Source organism: Siphateles boraxobius, unplaced genomic scaffold (genome assembly GCF_051911475.1).
Source record: "Siphateles boraxobius isolate OS27281-9 unplaced genomic scaffold, OSU_SipBor_1 29, whole genome shotgun sequence".
Lineage (NCBI taxonomy): Eukaryota > Metazoa > Chordata > Actinopteri > Cypriniformes > Leuciscidae > Siphateles > Siphateles boraxobius.
In genome coordinates this window covers 7551951-7570850 of record NW_027508908.1, presented here as the reverse complement: position 1 = coordinate 7570850, position 18900 = coordinate 7551951, and the positions used below count along the sequence as shown (strand labels likewise).

At 39.9% G+C, this 18900-nt stretch overlaps 1 long non-coding RNA gene across 1 annotated transcript; it reads left to right on the top strand.

The window, feature by feature from the left end:
* Nucleotides 1-6033: 6033 nt before the first annotated feature.
* On the top strand, nucleotides 6034-15947 carry LOC143753731 (uncharacterized). Its single transcript, XR_013207809.1, has 5 exons — nucleotides 6034-7502; nucleotides 14132-14253; nucleotides 14408-14507; nucleotides 14589-14736; nucleotides 15481-15947. It is a non-coding gene; the product is annotated as an uncharacterized LOC143753731 (long non-coding RNA).
* Nucleotides 15948-18900: the final 2953 nt, after the last annotated feature.

Sequence of the window (18900 nt, the reverse complement as noted above, 5' to 3'; positions counted from 1 at the left end):
AATAAAGCTACCTGCAAAGCCATAAACTAATCTCAATACAAAAAAAATAATATATATATATATATAATAATAGATTTAGGGCGAGTCTCAATGTTTCTATCATGCATACGCACAGATGGACGTCTGTCAGACAAAAATAGGATTGCTCTCATGTTTTGTTCTCATACTAGTATAAGGTGTGTCTTGGAATGTTGAACAAAGTGCGCGCACACACATACACACACACACACACACACACACACACACACACACACACACACACACACAGAGCAACTTGCATACACAAAACAGAGGCTATTTGGAATGAACAATCACTAGGCCTAATTTTATTTAGACTATATATAGGTACAACAATACAACTGTGTATCAACTGATTGTAACCTAAAGCAAGGGCTATTACAGATTTAACTAATAATTGCTTTTCTGTAATTTTAATCACTTCTGAATCAACCATCTTAGGTTTACTGTTCAAACCGCTTGATCACATGCTATAAAGGTTACAGCGTCTTGTAACCTGTCTTCTATTGAACGGCTTGTAAAAGAAAGCCAGCTGATAGAACTGAGCATAATTTACAAGACATTTTGTAATTATATAGTCCCGTTGGTCAATGTCATGTGCGATTTCATATGCCAGTAAAAGCCAGTGAATCAGCCATATTTCATAACTTTTTTGTGCTGAAATTGTCCAATAGAGAATTATTGACCCGCTGTTGTATTTTTGGTATTGTCACGTTTATGCCCCGTTAATACGAAGGGAAGACGCAGATATTTCCCTGCGGTCCCTATTCGTTTCTCTGAATACCCGGCTATGTGTAAATGTGGCCTTAGTGTCTGTGTTCATGTTGTGTTTGCCTGTGGCACACCCAGTTTGTCCATGTGTTTCATTGATGTTGTCCCTGTCACCTGTTGTCTTGTTAATTAATCATTATGAGTTCATTTGTCCCAGCTGTGTCTCGTTACCCTGATCTGTTCTGTGTATTTAAGCCCTATGTTTCAGTCTGTTCCTTGTCTGTCATTGTCGTGTTATGTTTGGTTGTTCTGTTTTTGTGTCTTGTTTCCAGTTTATGAGTGTTAGAGTTTGTTTAAATAAAAGCTGCTGCAAGTAGATCCTGCATCCTTTCCTGCTTCAACCTGCATTGTGACGGGTATCTGCTCCTGTTTATTACATCCTGCTTAATTGATTAGCACCTAAATACATTTTTGATTGGTAGCTCAAGTTGACAGCAATGGGTAAAGGCAGTAGACATATACCCAACTCTGTGATATATTACAGATGTTGCTTATCCAGTGGGAATTGATCTGATAGCCTATATCTTATACATTACTGACATCCACAATAATAATACTGTTAAGAACTGAAAATGAATCGCTTCCGAAAATGGGAAGGTTTTATATAGATTAGATGTGTGACTTTCAGATTTTCAAAGTTGCTCAGTCACAAATAGGTCCAGCCTAGCTATAAAATGAAAAACACACACACACAAAACAATATTATAAACAAGGGCAAAACCATAAGTAAATGTGTAGCCTAAACATAAAAAGAATCATCTAAACATAAAAGTGTAAACCATTTAGTCAAATTGTTGACCATTCACTGCTACTCGGGTTCATTCATGTATATTTGCCTATTCACTGTTTGTGGATATGCAGACTATTCAGTTCACATGCAAAAAAAATTATTCTTTTTCCTATGATGTCAAACTTCAATCAAAATGTTGCTTACCTCTGAAGAGGGTGTAGACTGCCCTGAGTACAAATATCTCACTTGGGATGGGCCAAGTGCAAAGATTTAGCAATAGTTGCAGGTCACTCCTATTATTCGATTATGAATTTGTCTAATTATTATTGTTAATTTATAATTTAATATAAGTAATATAACATTATGTACTACATTACTTACATTATGAATAAAACTATATGGCTACTGGCTCAGCAACAAAAAAACATGCCTGAAGCAAAGACGCCATGGAAGATTGTGTTTTTGAAAGACAGGGTTTTTTTCTTTCTTTTTTTTTTAATGCACAATAAACTAAACCAGTTTGACCAGCTTCCGTGGTATGCAGTTTAATTAATACAAATACTGGAGTGAGACTGCGGTTAAAGTTGCCAGGCTATACGAATCAACAATAAATCATCATAGATCAACAAAAGCTTGGTTGCCACATTTTAAGGTGATAATGAAACTTACCTACATAAAAAGGACTGCATTATTAAGAAAAAATGTTCTAAACAGTACCAGTTCGTCAGCTTTAAATAATAGCAGAATCCTTTTTGGTTCTAAATAGAACACTTTTTAAAGGGTTTAATAAAGAACCATGCTTTGAAAGTGCAATATAGGACCTTAATAGTGTTATAAATAACCTTTTTAACAGTAGTTTATTTTCAGTAGTGTATTTATATTATGTTATATATATTATTTATTAATATATAAATTAAATTATGTTTTACCCCTCTATCTGCCTGACCGTATATCTTGTAGCCTCTGTTAGGGTTTAATATAAAAATAAAAACTCAACAGTATATTGTAAATTAAGTACTTTTTTATTGACAAGTGAAATTGTAGCAGAAATGACAGTGCTGTAACAATAGTAATTAGCTGAATACATTATAAAAGACAAATGACACTGAACATGAATAAATACGTAAAATACCATAACAGAATAGAAACAGAAAGAAGATGTGAAGACCAAGTTCCAGTGAAATATCTTTACAGTCCTCTATGATGCCTTTAGATCCATCATTATGTGTTTTTTGTGTAATTCAGTGGCAGTTTCAAGTCCAGTCAAGTCAGCTATTATTTTTATAGCACATTTAAAAACAACAGAGTTGACACAAAGTGCTTTACTATGGAGCCCCTAAAGCAGGTGTGCCCAACCCTGCTCCTGCCATCGACTGTCCTGCACAGTTCATCTCCAACTCTAATCAAACACACCTGAAGCAACCAATTAATCCTGAAGACCTTAATTGGTTGCTTCAGGTGTGTTTAATTAGGTTTGGAGATAAACTGTGCAGGACAGTCGATCGGCAGGAGCAGGGTTGGGCACCCCTGCCCTAAAGGGACGTGGACGTGGACGTCGGTATATTAATGGAGCGTTTCATAGTGTTTGAACTTGGATGGACTCAAATATAAAGAAATGCGGTCAGTGCTTAACTCAAGGAGTTCAGTGAAGTTGGCAATTCACATAGGCTATTTGAAGTTTCCGGATATCCGTGAGCTAAACGTTGTTAAAACACAAATGACACCTATTTACAGTAGCCAACGAGCTGCAATCCAATTTTCCTCAAAATGAGCTTTATAATATAACTTGTCTCTAAACAGCCAATTGAGAGACAAGTCTGAATAAGGGGCCGACTGCAAAGTCCAAAACCCTTCTGCACATTTTATATTATTAAACATATTCAATAGCTTCACTGTGACACACTGTACTGTCACCCAATTCAGTTCACACATCATTGCTCTCCTTCTGGTTATACTACAATACTTAGTTTAATAGAAATGCAAAATTTTTATGATTATTTATTATGAAACAAAATAAAAAACTTTTTTAAAACAACCCTTTTTAGAAAAAAATATTCAATAACTTCACACTGTTAAACAGTGTAATGCCATCAAATTAAGTAAGCAAATATAATGCAAAAGCTATGGTTGTAACTATTATTTTAGCTGCGTACAGTACCAATATACTTTGTGTAAAGAATAGGCCTACTTATTTTGTATGTGCAATTACTTCCCAAACTAAGTGTTGTACATTAGTGCAGTGGTGTGTGAACTAAATTTGGTGTGTTACAGTGAAGTTATTGAATATTTTTCATAATATAAAATGTGCAAAAGCAGTGTAGTATAACCAGTGGGACACCATTGATGTGTAAACTGAATTGGGTGGCACTACATAGCTGAGAGCAATGACAGAGCTGTCAATCAGAAGGAGACCAACCAGTTTTTATTCTGGGTGACTTTAACACGTGCGATATCACCACCTATCTGCCAAATTTAGAACACACTTGACTTATGCTACAGTAACACCCCAGATGCATTAATTTCAAAATCACAAAAACCTCTCGGCCGCTCTGATCACAATGTAATTTTGTTACTGCCAAGATACAGGTCACATTTGAAAACGGGGGAACCCATAACACAATGCATTAGAGTATCGAATAAGGAGGCAGCCAAATCCTGATGGGGCTGTTTTGAATTAGCAGACCGGGATTTGTTTTTTAACGATAGTGACAATGATTTGAACTTTCTAACATATTTACTTACCTCCTACATTTTATTCTGCGAGGATACTGTATACTTCACTCAGCTCACACAAGTGGCGTTCTCACCAGACTGTTCCAACATCTCCTGGACTCCCTGACCAGTGGAGGGAATCCACCATCATTCCAATCCCCAAAAAGGCACCTGCTAAGGATCTAAAAGACTACAGACCAGTGGCACTAACATCTGTGCTGTGCAAATGTATGGAGAGGGTAGTCTGTAACCTCATATCAGGCATGGCGTCAGACAAGCTGGACCCATTCCAGTTTGACTACAGTGCAGGACGTGGTGTGATATGCATGCCTCACACTTTTAGACACTATCACTAAAAATCTGGACTCAGCCCATCCACATATCAGGACTTTATTCATGGACTTGTCCTCAGCTTTGAACACCGTGAGCATTGACAAACTTTTACATCACCTTTCTGATCTTCAGGTTCACCCAACACTGACCCTGTGGACTAAAAGTTTTCTGCTGGATAGACCACAACAGGTGTCTTTTAATGGGGTTAAATCAACCAAGTTTATTTTAAATACTGGACTACCCCAATGCTGTGTTTTATCCCCAATCCTCTTCTCTTTGTAGGCCAACAACATCATGTGTAACAGTGAAGGTATGGCACTTTATAAATATGCTGATGACATTGCTTTGGTTGCACACGTCTAACATTGATGCCCTATCTCGCTACCAGCAGGTAGTAAATAATCTGTCCCAAACTTTTGTTGGTCTCTCTTTGGAGCTCAAAATTACAAAAACGAAGGAGGTATGCTGTGGGGGCAGAGAAAAAGCATCACCCCTGTTCCAGCCACTTAGCATCCGGGGTCAGCCAGTGGAACAAGTGCAGGTATTCAGGTACAGCAATAGACACTTCCCTGTCCTTCTCACAACACAGATACAACATACAAAAAAGCACAACAACGTCTCCATCTGCTCAGAAAACTCAGAACTTTTCAGATCAGCAAGGACGTGTTAAACTTGGTATACCGCTCCGTCATTGAAACAGTTCTTACTTTCAATATCTCTTCCTGGTACAATCAACTCACCATCAAACACAAAATAAGACTTTCACGTATAGTGAATCACGCTGCCAAAATAACTGCCTCCCCTAATCCCTCCCTATCTCAGCTGTACAGCCGCTTAGTTAGTGATCAGGAAAGCCAACCTGATCACAGAGGACCCCTCTTGCCACCTTCATCACTCTTTCCAGCTACTACCATCAGGCAGGCGTTTTAAGGTACCACTGGCCCACAAAAACATTTACAAGAAATCATTCATCCCCTCTGCAATAGCCATACTGAACAGCATAATATGAACACTATAGTCAGTTATTTTTGTATGTCTGTGTGACATTTACAGTATATGTCTGTGTGAATGCCTCTTTGTGACTGAAGCCTTGTCAAAGAAAATTTTCTGTAACCCTTGTGTAACATACAATAAAGTATTATCTTATCTTATCTTCTTATCTTATCGTATCTTATCTTATCTTATCTTATCTTATCTTATCTACAGTTTGTAACATTGAAGTTAATGACTATTTTTGTAATCACGTTTTTTGGGGTTATATTGCACTTTGCAGACGGTCCCTTCGGACGTGTCTCTCAACCGCCTGCTCATAGAGATCCATTTAGCCTATTATTATAAAGCTTGTTTTGATGGAAATTTAGTTGTACCGTCAGTAGTTCATCTTCATCACCTGTGTCTTGTCAATCACCTTCATCTGTATCAACTGGTTATGTTCATCAGTGTCTGTATTTAGTTTGTTCAGTTCAGTCAGTCTTTGTCCGTTGTTAGTCGTATTTAGTGTGTGTGAGTGTTACCCTTCCTGTTTGAACCTGCCTGCCTGTAACTGCCTGTACCTGCCTGCTGTACCTGTCTGCCTGTACCTGCCTATACCTGCCTGAAGTTATATTAGTAAATCATGTGAATTGGAGCCTTTTGACTCAGCAGTCTTCTTCAACCCGCACAACACCGTGACAGAACAACGGACCGCCCTAAAATGGACGACTGGGTTAAAATTATCGTCCCGGCTCAGGAGAGCCACATTTTTTTCTCTTTTGTTGTGGGCTTTGCCACCGTCAGGGACCTGGATGATGTGAGCTTGAGCACATTGTTCAGGATCGGGGCCACTTTCAACCAGCACATCGACCTCCCAGACACCACCGGACTAGACTGGAGGGAGACCGTCGGCCAGTGTCTGGAGAGCGTCGAGTCCCGATCCGGAACACAACCTGCCAAGCCTGAGTCTCGTCCCGCCGAGACCGTACAACCCAGAGCCTTCACCGCTGGCGCCGTCCAGCCCAGAGCCTTCACCGCTGGCGCCGTCCAGCCCAGAGCCTTCACCGCTGGTGTCGTCCAGCCCAGAGCCTTCACCGCTGGCGCCGTCCAGCCCAGAGCCTTCACCAGCCAGAGCCTGCCCGGCCAGAGCCTGCCCAGCCAGAGAATGCCCAGCCAAAGCTCGTCACGACACCAGAGCCCGAATTCCCACCCAGCCTCCCTCTCACACCTCCTCCTAACCATCACTCTTTGACCTTTCCTCCACCACAGCCTTGCAGCCCCGCTACTCCCCTGGAGGGCTTCGAGGAGGTGGAGTCGCCGTGGGTTTGCCTGTCATCAACTCCTTCAGGGTCAGAGGATCCCCGGTATCCTCCTCGGACCTCCTCTATCTGGACTCTGCTGCAGCCTTCCGGTCCATTACCTCCACCGTGGCTCTTACCTCCTTCACCGCCGCCGTGACCCTTCAGCCCACCAGCTCCTCCGGGCTTCCTCAACCCCCCAGTTCCCCCTTGGTCCTTCATCGACCCGTCTTCGCCCTGGGAGTACCCTCCTCTGGCTTAGCCTCGTCACTCCATCCTTCGGGCTCTGTTGGGCTCTTCTCTCCCTCCGGCTCCACCTTGGTCCACTGGCGCCCCGGCTCCGCTGCGGTCTTCTGGATCTCCGCCTAGGCCTCGGTGTCACCATGTCCCTCCAGTCCTTCAACATCGCGCTGTCTCGTCGGCTCTATGGCTCCACCCTGGTCTCCTCGATCACCTGCTCTGCCCCCGTCAGTCGGCTCCCTGGAGTCATCAGCCCCGGCTCCTCCATGGCTCCTCCCTCCATCGTCTCCGCCATGGCCACCCGAAGGGTCCTCACCACCATGGCCACCCAAAGGGTCTTCACCGCCATGGCCGCCCGAAGGGTCGTCTTCGGCCTGGCCGCCTGCTCATCCTGCTACTCCTCCCTGGGGGGTTTGGAGTAATGTCAAGTTTGTGTCTGTTTTGATCTTCTGTTTTCATTCTTAGTCACATCTTTTGTTTTCCCACCACTCATCTGTTACCATGCCTACCGTCATTAGTTCATCTTCATCACCTGTGTCTTGTTAATCACCTTCATCTGTATCACCTGGTTATGTTCAACAGTGTCTGTATTTAGTTCGTTCAGTTCAGTCAGTCTTAGTGGTATTTAGTGTGTGTGAGTGTTATCCTGCCTGTTTGAACCTACCTGGCTGCCTGTACCTGCCTGCCTGTACCTGCCTGAAGTTATATTAGTAAATCGTGTGAATTGGAGCCTTTTGACTCAGCAGTCTTCTTCAACCCGCACAACACTGTGACATTGATTTTAACCCTTGATCAAACATTTTATCAAGCATTTGTTGTTTCTTAAACCTTTTCTTACAAAACCCATTGCCCAATTAGAACAAACATACTTTCAAAGTCGTAATAATTCACAAGATTTAACAAGTTGTCAAATTTGTTCGATACTCGTACATATTTGTATACTCGTACAGAATCCTGCAGCTTTTACTCCTACTGCTGTCATTGGCTACCAGTGTTGGGAGTAACGCGTTACAAAAGTAATGCATTACAGTAACATATTACGTTTTGCTGTAACGCAGTAGTGTAAGGCATTACTAATCAATTTTCAGTAATATTTTACTCGGTACATGTTCGGTAAGGCTTGCGTTACAACAGACTTTTAGTTTTAATTGTAAAAAAAAAAAAAAAAACAGCAAGACCGCCAGACATTAACGAATGAAAGATGCAAGTAGGCTAAATTACCTGTTCGTGGTCAGTCAATAGCCGCGTGTGGTGTCCAAGTCTGTAATTAAAGACTAAATGGCAGCGTCTGATATATTTGTATAGCGATTTATTTTTTACAGGAGTGCCGTGAGGTATGATTTCGGCCTCTGTGCTCGCGCTGGCCAGAGGAAAAGCGGCTAATGGTGAAGATGGCATGAAGAAGACTACATTCGCGAGATGGACGTATGCGCATTAGGCTATTCGTTCTGTGTTTTCTTTCTAAACAGTTAGGCTATGTTTATATGGTATTTTTCATGTTTTCATCACGCAATCATGTTTTTGGTGAGGTGGTGACGCGTTCATGTAAGGGCGGCGGCGCTGCCGATAAAGCACCTAAAAGCTGTCACAAAGAACCGGCAAAAGCAATGATTATGCATATGTCAAATATAGCAAGGAGACATGTTGATTGTTTATTAATAAAGTCAAGATGAAGTTGACTATGCTGACTCGCGATCTTCGCAGTATTGAATGCACCAGAGAGAAATGCACATTTCATTTCATAAGCAGAGAGCAGTCTGTTTTCTTTCGTTTTGAATTGTTCTGTTTACAAGTAGACATTTCAATATAGATATATTTTTCAGGTCCGTACAATTAATACAAAACGAAATTCACTTTAAAGAAAGGCTTCGTGTCTTCTGTGTAAGGTGTCTGTGAAAGTTTTAAAGCAGTCTTTTAGTGCCGCTTCAGAGCGGTCGCGTCCGTAACGGAGAACTGTCACGTCTCTAACATTTTTTCCTCATAAATGCGAACACGAAAAATAAATTAAAATGAATATTTTATGTTCTGTGGAGAGCCAACCCTTCTTCATTAGATTTGCGCAGTGTAATTTACAGAATTACAACAAAAAAAAAATCGTTGCCTCCTAAAAGTTAAAGATTTTTTTTTTGTCACACATGACTGTCGATTTCCCTAATATTAAATATAAAACGCATGTGTAGACTGATATTTTTCTAATGTCTGGACTCCTTTCTGGGAGGAGCCTATGGATAAACAGACGTTTCAATATTTTGGTATTAATGCATTTTCTGAGAATTTATATATAAGTTTTGACTGCAAGTCTGCAAATGTCATGTCCATAACGCTGGAATTCCCAAATTTTAAATAATTTATCCTCAACTAGCTTTGTGGTGTAGGTCTACATATTTTATAATGTTAAGTTATCTTCAAATAATACTAGGCTAATAGTAATTTAAAGATGTGGTAGCATTGGATCTGGACGGTATGGATAACGCTGGGAGTTGGAAGGGGTGTGTCGCCATTCTGTCTCACAGGTTCGTGGATCTGAGTGTCTCGATTTCGGTTTCATATCGCATATTACAGCCCTAATCATTTTACAATGTTAAGTTCTACTTCTGTATAGTTATTTTGGTGAAAGTAACTCCAAAGTAATACAGGAGTAATGTAACGCATTACAATTCTGAGACAGTAATATTGTAAGGTAATGAATTACTTTTAAATACCAGTAACAAGTAATATATAATGTATTACAGTTTGGAAGTAACTTGCACAACACTGTTGGCTACTGCCTCAATTCCTGTATATTTATCGCGATATTTGTAAATCAGTTGCTTCCCTTCTTGGAAACTAGTCAGATGTCCCGCACACTGTCAGAAAGTTTATATTAATCGCATTGTATTAGATTAGATTAGATTAGATTAGATTCAACTTTATTGTCATTACACAAGTACAGGTACAAGGCAACGAAATGCAGTTTGGGTCTAACCAGAAGTGCAATAGCAGCAAGTGCAGGATATACAATGGTTCCGTAAGTGCAGTACATGGATATGTACTGAATAAATATAGCTAGATATGTACTGAATATAATATACAGATGGCTATTACTATAAACAGAATTTTTACAGATATGTACAATGAACATAATATACAGATGATTATTACTATAAACAGAGTTTACAGGTGAATGTGTACTATGAATATATATACAGATGGCTATTACTATAAACAGAATGTGAGCTTAGTGTACTAATGTGATATATATAGAATGTGATAATATACAGAATGTGAGCATAATAAACAGATGGTTATTACTATAAACAGGATTTTCAGATAGATATATGTAATAAGTAAGGCTAAATGAGCATTATAACAATGGATTTAAAATAGTGCAAATTAAGTTGGACAGAAGCTATCCGAGTAAAAGTGCAATGGAGAGTAATTGCATATTACAGTTAAAGTACGGTATTGCAATGTATATGTAAACAATTGGTACTGTAAATAAACAGTCGGCAGTGCAAATTGATATTCTAGTCAGGTGAGTAGTGCAAGATGCATATGTAAACAGTTGTTACTATGATAATAGTCAGCAGTGCAAATTAACATTATAGCATTGCAAATAACAAATAACCAATAACAAAATGGAGTTAGGTGTGAGGAAGGAGAGGAGAGATTATCAGTATATGAGGGGAGTGGGATCAGTGAGGGTTAGAGTTCAGTAAAGAGACAGCTCTGGGGAAAAAGCTGTTCTTTAGTCTGCTGGTCCTGGTCCGGAGGCACCTGAAACGCCTGCCGGAGGGCAGTAGAGAAAAGTCCTTAAGGATGCTGCGAGCTCGGTGCAGACAGCGTTTCCTCTGGATGTGCTCGATGGCAGGTAGTTGAGTCCCAGTGATGCGTTGGGCGGTTTTCACCACCCGCTGCAGTGCCTTGCGCTCTGCAACAGAACAGCTCCCATACCACACTGTAGCACAGTTGGTCAGGATGCTTTCTATTGCACAGCGATAGAAGTTCACCAGGATAGTCGAGGAAAGCTGATTCTTCCTCAGTGTCCTCAGGAAGAAAAGGCGCTGGTGAGCCTTCCTGACCAGGCAGGAGGTGTTGGTTGTCCAGGACATGTCCGCCGAGATGTGGATTCCCAAGAACTTGAAACTGGAGACACGCTCAACAGCCATTCCATTGATGTGGATGGTGTCATGTGTGCCTCTTCACTCTTTTCTGAAGTCCACAATGAGCTACTTTGTTTTGGTGGTGTTGAGGAGCTGGTTATTTTCATTGCACCATGTGGCCAGGTGCTTGATCTCCTCCCTATAGGCAGTCTCATCGTTGTTGCTGATGAGACCAATCACCGTAGTGTCGTCCGCAAACTTGACGATGGAATTAGATCCGTACACAGGCTTGCAGTCGGAGGTGAAGAGGGAGTAGAGAAACGGGCTTAGCACACAGCCCTGTGGTACACCAGTGTTGAGTGTAATGGACGTGGAGCAGGTGGAGCCAGATCGAACCTACTGGGGTCTCTTGGTCAAAAAGTCCAAAATCCAGTTGCACATGGAGGTGTTGATGCCCAGGTCTCCAAGTTTGGCTATTAGCTTAGTTGGGATGACAGTGTTGAATGCTGAACTGAAGTCAACAAACAGCATGCGTGCATAGGTGTTCTTTTTGTCCAGATGTGTGAGCACAGAGTGCAGTGCCATGGAAACTGCATCCTCTGTGCTCCTATTGCTACGGTAGGCAAACTGATGTGAGTCAAATGTGGATGGTAGAGAGTCTTTTAGGTGTGCCAGGACCAGCCGCTCAAAGCACTTCATTAGGATGGGTGTGAGTGCTACAGGGCGGTAGTCGTTAAGGCACTTCGGGCTGGAGTGTTTTGGCACTGGCACAATGGAAGTGCATTTAAAGCATGTTGGTACTGCTGCTTGGGCAAGAGACAGGTTGAAAATGTCTGTAAAAACCCCAGCGAGCTGCTCCGCACATGCCCTGAGTACGCGTCCAGGGATGTTGTCTGGTCCAGCAGCCTTGTGCCCGCTGATCCTGCTCAGTGCCTTGCAGACATCTGTGGAGGAGAGTGTGATTGGCGGGTGGTCTGCTGGGGATTTGAGCTTGGTGGCAGTTTCACTGTTGTCTCTTTCAAAGCGAGCATAAAAGTCATTTAGCTCGTTCAGGAAGTTGACATCAGTGGGTGCGGAGGTGGAGTGAGTGGGTTTGTAGTCACTGAAGGCCTGAATGCCCTGCCACATGCGTCGAGGGTCAGCGTTGGAAAAGTGTCCCTCTATCTTAAGCTTGTAGCAGTGCTTGGCCTCTTTGATGCCCCTTTTCAGATTTGCTCTGGAAGTGCTATAGGCTTGTGCATCTCCTGATCTGAAGGCAGTGTTGCGTGTCTTCAATAGGAGTCACACTTCCCTGTTCATCCATGGCTTCTGATTTGGGTATGTGGTGATCTGCTTCTGGGTTGTAACACTGTCAATGGTGGTATTAATATAATCCAGTACAGAGGAGATGTAGCAGTCAATGTCCGTGTGAGAGTCACTGGTGGCTTGAGAGGCAAACATACTCCAGTCAGTGTGTAGAAACCTTTCCTGGAGTGAGAAATCTGCCCCCGCAGGCCACACCTTGATGGTCTTCACTGATGGCTTCACGCGATTGATGAGAGGTGCATACTTGGGCGTGAGGAACAAAGAAAGGTGGTCTGACTGTCCCAGGTGGGGGAGGGGTGTCGCGACGTAAGCTCCAGCCATGCTTGTGTAAACATGGTCTAAAGTTTTGTTTCCTCTGGTGTGACAGGAAACATGCTGGTGAAATTTCGGTAGCACTGACTTTAAGCAACAATAAACGCAGCTTCCAGGTGGACGGTCTGTTGTTTACTGATGGTTGCGTGAAGTTCTTTCATAGCAAACTTGGCATCAGCATCCGGGGGAATATAGGCTGCAGTGATAATAGTGGAAGTGAACTCCCGCGGTAGATAAAACGGTCTACATTTAACCATGAGAAACTCAAGGTTAGCTGAACAATGTCTCCCAACAATAGCAGAGTTTGTGCACCAAGCTTTGTTAATGTAAATGCACAATCCACCACCTCTGGTCTTACCGGAGCCATCTAATGTTCTATCCGCCCGAAATGTATGGCGTCCCGCTAGCTCAATAGCGTTGTCCGGTATTCCGCTGTTTAACCATGTTTCTGTGAAGATTAGGACATTACAGTTCAAAAGTCTCTTGTTGCATGTGATGTTGAGTCGAATCTCGTCCATTTTGTTCAACAGCGACCGTACATTGGCAAGGAAAATGCTGGGTAAAGAGAGCCTATGTGGTGTTAGCTTTAGCTTAGCTCTTAGTCCTCCGCGCTTCCCCCGCCTTTGTTTACGATCTCGACGCAGCCTGCGAGCACTTCCGCCCGGCCGGGCAGGGTGCATAGCCTCGGGTGTTCTGGCGATCTCAGGAAGCAGTCGAAGGTTGTCCATAAAACTGTTGGAAGTTCGCCAACCAATATCCAAAAGCTCGCATCGGGTGAACGATGTGAAGGCACAACTGTTCTGCACGAACAGACCCGAAATGAGCAAGAAAAATAAAGCAAAATTGCAGAATCTGGAGAGACCGCGAGCCTCGCGATGTATTCGCGCCGCCATCTTGATCTTCAAAAAAAAAAAAAAAAAAAAATTCTTTAAAGTTATTAAAAATTGTTATAATTCTTTAAAGTTATTAAAAATTGGGCCCTGTCGGTTCATGTTCCAATGATACATGATGTCTCTTCACACCTCATAACCTACAGTACCTCTGTCTGCAAGAGTGGAAAAGCTAATTTGACTTGTCACATGACATCAGATGCTTGATTATTTTGTCATGATCAGATCAGTTACACTGCTGATAACTGTCCCGTTTGCATGTAAATCGTGTTATTTTTAAACAAATTCATATGAATATTGCTAGCTATTAAAGACATTCATAGAAATGCCATCATATCAGTAAACTTATTACATAAAAATGGATTTAAACCTAAATAATCCAGTAATAAATCCTACAGTTATGGATAATCTTTATTGTTTTTAACTTGCATATAATGTAATAAAATTACCTTCCTTTCTGTCTTGCAGGATTTCTTGGTCCTTTTTTTAAGATCTCTACAACATCCAATTCAACAGCTCTTTTAAGAGCCAACCCTCACAAGAGCTACTAGTGAGTCACAGCGAATCTTGCCGTGATCAGCCCTTCCCAGGTACAGTTTATAGAATATTTAAATTAGTATTTACTCATCAAATGCTCTCTCCTGAATCATATGGTAAATTACCTTATGTATAACTGTCTTAATTTATGTTTCAAGAACAATAGTAATTGCACATAGAGTAAGTAGAGACTTTCTTGTTTTACAGCAAAGAAGAAAGACCAGTCTTTTTATCAAAGCAAGCTAATCGAATAAGTCCTTTGTTTAGGATGAGGAAGGAACATCTGGTGCCCAAACAAGATAGAAAGGTGCGCTAGTCTTGTATTGAAACAATGCTGTAATATGTAGTACATACTGTAAGTTGATGTTGACAATTTTATATTTTACAGGTCAATACTTGGTTTTTGACCACGTGAAATACTTGAAACAAGTGACAGAAGATCATGTTGCCTTGAAAGAAATCAAGCATCACTGGCAAAGGCTCAAAAGTCCATGCCTTTCTAAAATATATTTTAAAACAGGTTGCTGTTGATATGGGTAAAACAGTTTTTGTTCAGTACTTAGCTTATATTATGTGCTGCAATTTTATATATATAATACTTTAATGTGTATATTATATTATATACTGACTGCTGCTTTGTAAATTTAAATCAGGAACGGGCAACTCTGGCCCTTTTGCATTCTCCTTTTTGAGGTGGGGGGTTTACCTCCAACCCTAATTGAGCACACCTGAAATTTTTGACCAAAGTCTTTAGATTTATTTTTAGACAATAGGCAGGTGGGTTTGAGTTCGGAGCTAAATCTGCAGGACAGTGGATACCGAGGGCCAGAGTAGACCATCACTGCTTTAAATCATGCAGAACATAAGCTGACCTGACTGTCCATTAAACAACTTGGTAACACTTTATTTCGATAGTCCACTTTAGACATTCTACTAACTATTAGTAACTTTGCAGCTACATGTTAACTAACTGTCATTAGAGGATTAGTAGCCTGTATGCTAACACTTTATTTTGTTGGTGCCCCAACAGATATTCTACTGACTATTAGTAACTTGGCAACTACAAGTCAACTTATTCTACTAACCCGAACCCTAACACCTAACCATAACCTAACAGTATATTGACAGTCTACTACAGCCTTCTAATACTCTAATGAGATTTAGTTGACACTTAGTTGAAAAGTTACTTATAATTAGTAGAATGTCTAATGTGGACTATTGAAATAAGGTGTAACCAACAATGTAATTTGAATTGTTTGTGTTTTTTGTTTTACTTTCAGACCAGGACTGGAGAATGCCTGACAATGGGATGTTGAGACTTCTTCCTCTGGTTGAGAAAAAGCTACACCACATCAGTGATCACATCTTTTTTTCATCAGTTGTAAAGTAGGGTACAACTGAACAAACTATTTAGACGAGGAAGAAGACCATGGACATGATAGAGACATGTACAGGGAAGAGTAAGAAACCAGTTTAGCTGTTATAATGAATCATTATTTTCCAAAAAATCAAATCTGTTTTCTGTATCATAGGTGACTGAATAGGATTCTTTGGCACTCAATCTTGTGGCTTCAGCAGCTGTGAATTGATTAATATGATTTTAATGTATTTTTGAAGACCCATTTGTATTTATCTTCATCACATTTGTCTTTATGCTACTTTATCATCTTTATGCTGTGTCCTCCAATAGTGTTGTGTCCTCCAAAAGTGTTGTGTAATAAAGCATGGTGAATATTGTGTATTGAAAGTGGTGTTTGGTACAGTAAATGTACAATTTTATTTGAGAAATTTTAATTTCTTATGAGTTCAGTTCATAATTTAAAAATAACTACATATAATTAATTACCAAGATTCTTTTACTTAGGACATACACATTTTTGACCTGGTTAATGATATTTGGGACAACAATGCACCAAAAGTTGCACATATTTGCATGTTGTGAGAAGTATGCCAGTTTTCAGTGAAATAAAGGGAAGGTATGTGAATTATGAGCGGCTGCAGTGGGCTAAATTGCTACAAACACTTCAAGCAAATTAAAGATGATCCATGACGATCATTCTAGTACATCTACTACTGCATTTAAAATGAAACTAAAATGAATAGACATTACTGGTGTATATATACACCATATAAGAAGCAATCAGAGGGGGTGAAAAGGAAATTTTGGCACTGTTTCTTTGTTGTTTTACTGAATGGTGCATTATCCTTGTGTAATAGTAATAGAGAAGTGTAAATATATAAATTGATTATATTGATTTTTTTAATTGATAGATCTGTGTAGATTGTACTTTCATTCCACCCCCAGGGGCCCAGCACGGTCTCCGCAAGAGCTAACAAATACACATTTCAAATGGATATAACTCAAAGTCCGGTTAGTGTATCAAAGAGAAAATATGCAGGACACCAGCTTATGCTATATGTCTACTAAATAATGTTGGGCACAGTTTTCAGACATACTGTATATGGAAAGCTGGCATAACGTTTTAAAAAAAAAATGCTCACAGTAAAATATCAAATTTCAGCCTATCCCTCATATATGTCATAAATGTTTTCACAATGAACATATTTAGATATCCAGTTGTCCAATAAATATGATTTATTTAACATTTATTGTTTCATTGCTAAACGTTTTAAACTACATTACCCACATATCTCTGTCATTTTATCAATGGAACAGGAAACATGGTGCTGTAGTTCATTGAAATGTGCAGAAATGCTTAGGGTTAGGATCTCGGTAAAGGAGTAATTTCTCACAACATAGAGACACTTTATAATTAAATTAATGTATAACTAACGTTATTATAACACCAAAACATACTTTGCAACATGAAGCGCCGTTTTATATGGGTTAAAAGATAGTCCAATCACAGCAAGTTCTGCGATAAAGTCACAGCCAATGACAACCCAGCTGAACAGATGCTTCACACTTACTTGCCCATTTATGTTAAATTATGACAGATCTCTTCTGGTTCGGTTGCAGCATGGATGGGCAACTCCGGTCCTCGAGGGCCACTGTCCTGCAGAGTTTAGCTCCAACCCTAATTAAACACACCTTAACAAGCTAATCAATGTTTTCAGGATTACTAAAAAATAATTTTTGTAAGGGTTGGAGCTGAACTCTGCAGGACAGTGGCCCTCGAGGACCGGAGTTGCCCATTCCTGGGCTGCAGGGATAGATTCCTTAAATATTGAATATTTGGGGATATTAAATATGTATTCCTTCTAAAAGACTCCTTTGTGTGGTTACCATCCACAAATCCACTTATTTAATTAGAGTGATGCATCAATACATTTGAAAGAGAAACTTTTTTTCTAAGCAATGGCCTACAGGGGGTAGTTTTGCAGTATTTTACTTAAATATAATTGCATGTACTAAAGTGCTTCTAACATTTACAATGTATGTATAGCATATCAAAGGTATAAACTTAAACACTTCTTTATGCCATTCTCCACCATTTGAACTGTTTCAAACTTTTCTGAGACAATTGTCAGAAAAATTGTCTTCTTCTTAAGAAGTTTGAGATCCAAATGTAGCTTTTAATAATGGGGCAATCCAGACACTTAATCCAATAAACAGGCAACAGGTCAAAACACATGTAGGCAGTCCAAACAAACAAAACACACAAGGCTGGGAACAAGGCAAACGGGTAATCCAGAGGCAGGCAGAGAGTCCAAAAAATGAAATACTTGGAACCAGAGAAAAGCTCAAAAATGCAACACAACAACATACAAAACTTCACAGTGAGTGACAGGGTGAGCCAATCTTTTATGAGGTGAGCTAAACAAGGTAATGTCATACAGGTGAATGTGATTAGTGATGATGAGTCCGGGCAGTGAGGGAATGGCAATAGTCTGATGTGGAGTCCCCTCTGGTAGCTCTCAAAGGCACTCCAACTGGTGACCGTTACATGAATTCTTGGAATTCGAATAAATGTTACAATAGCATAATGAATGCACACAATTTTGAAAGCATATTCTAATATTTAATGTCACACTGTTTAAAGACAAATGTAGTGCCAAAACTACTGCACAACAGTATAAAAATAAGTTAATTATACAATAAAATAGCCTGATACAGAGGCAATCTATTATAGTGACACATACAGTAACGTAAAAAAAAAAACACTACGATGAAGTAATAATAATATTTTTTTACAAACCAAAAGATGAGATTCAACTTTGTTATGTGAAAATATATTTGTTTCTTCCTCCTTTTAAAGAACAAATAGGCAAAAACTTAAGCACAACATTTTACATTCTCAACATTAATTCTATATCCTTGTGATTATTGTTCACTTTTATTGTAACTAAATGAAAGGCAACTTAAAATAGTTAATGATTATAAATGTCAGCAAGAAAATACTTCTATAAAATACATTCACGGGTTACATTTACATTAACCAGGCTGTGATTTAATATTACCATAGATGTAGTTATGGTGGACATTTACTATAGTGACCACTGTAATAAAAGGTATAATCAAGGTAAATGCAAAACATCAAGTCCATCTAAATGTAAAGGTAACGAACTCACAGAATAATTTCCAGTATGTCAAGTGTGTTATTTCTGCAATACTCTTTCAGCACCAAACAGAATTCCATAAATATTGATTGCTTTTTCAAAAGGTTTTCCTAAACACTCACACTATCTTCAATTGTTCAGACAAACACCTGCTATATATGCCACATTATAGGCATTAG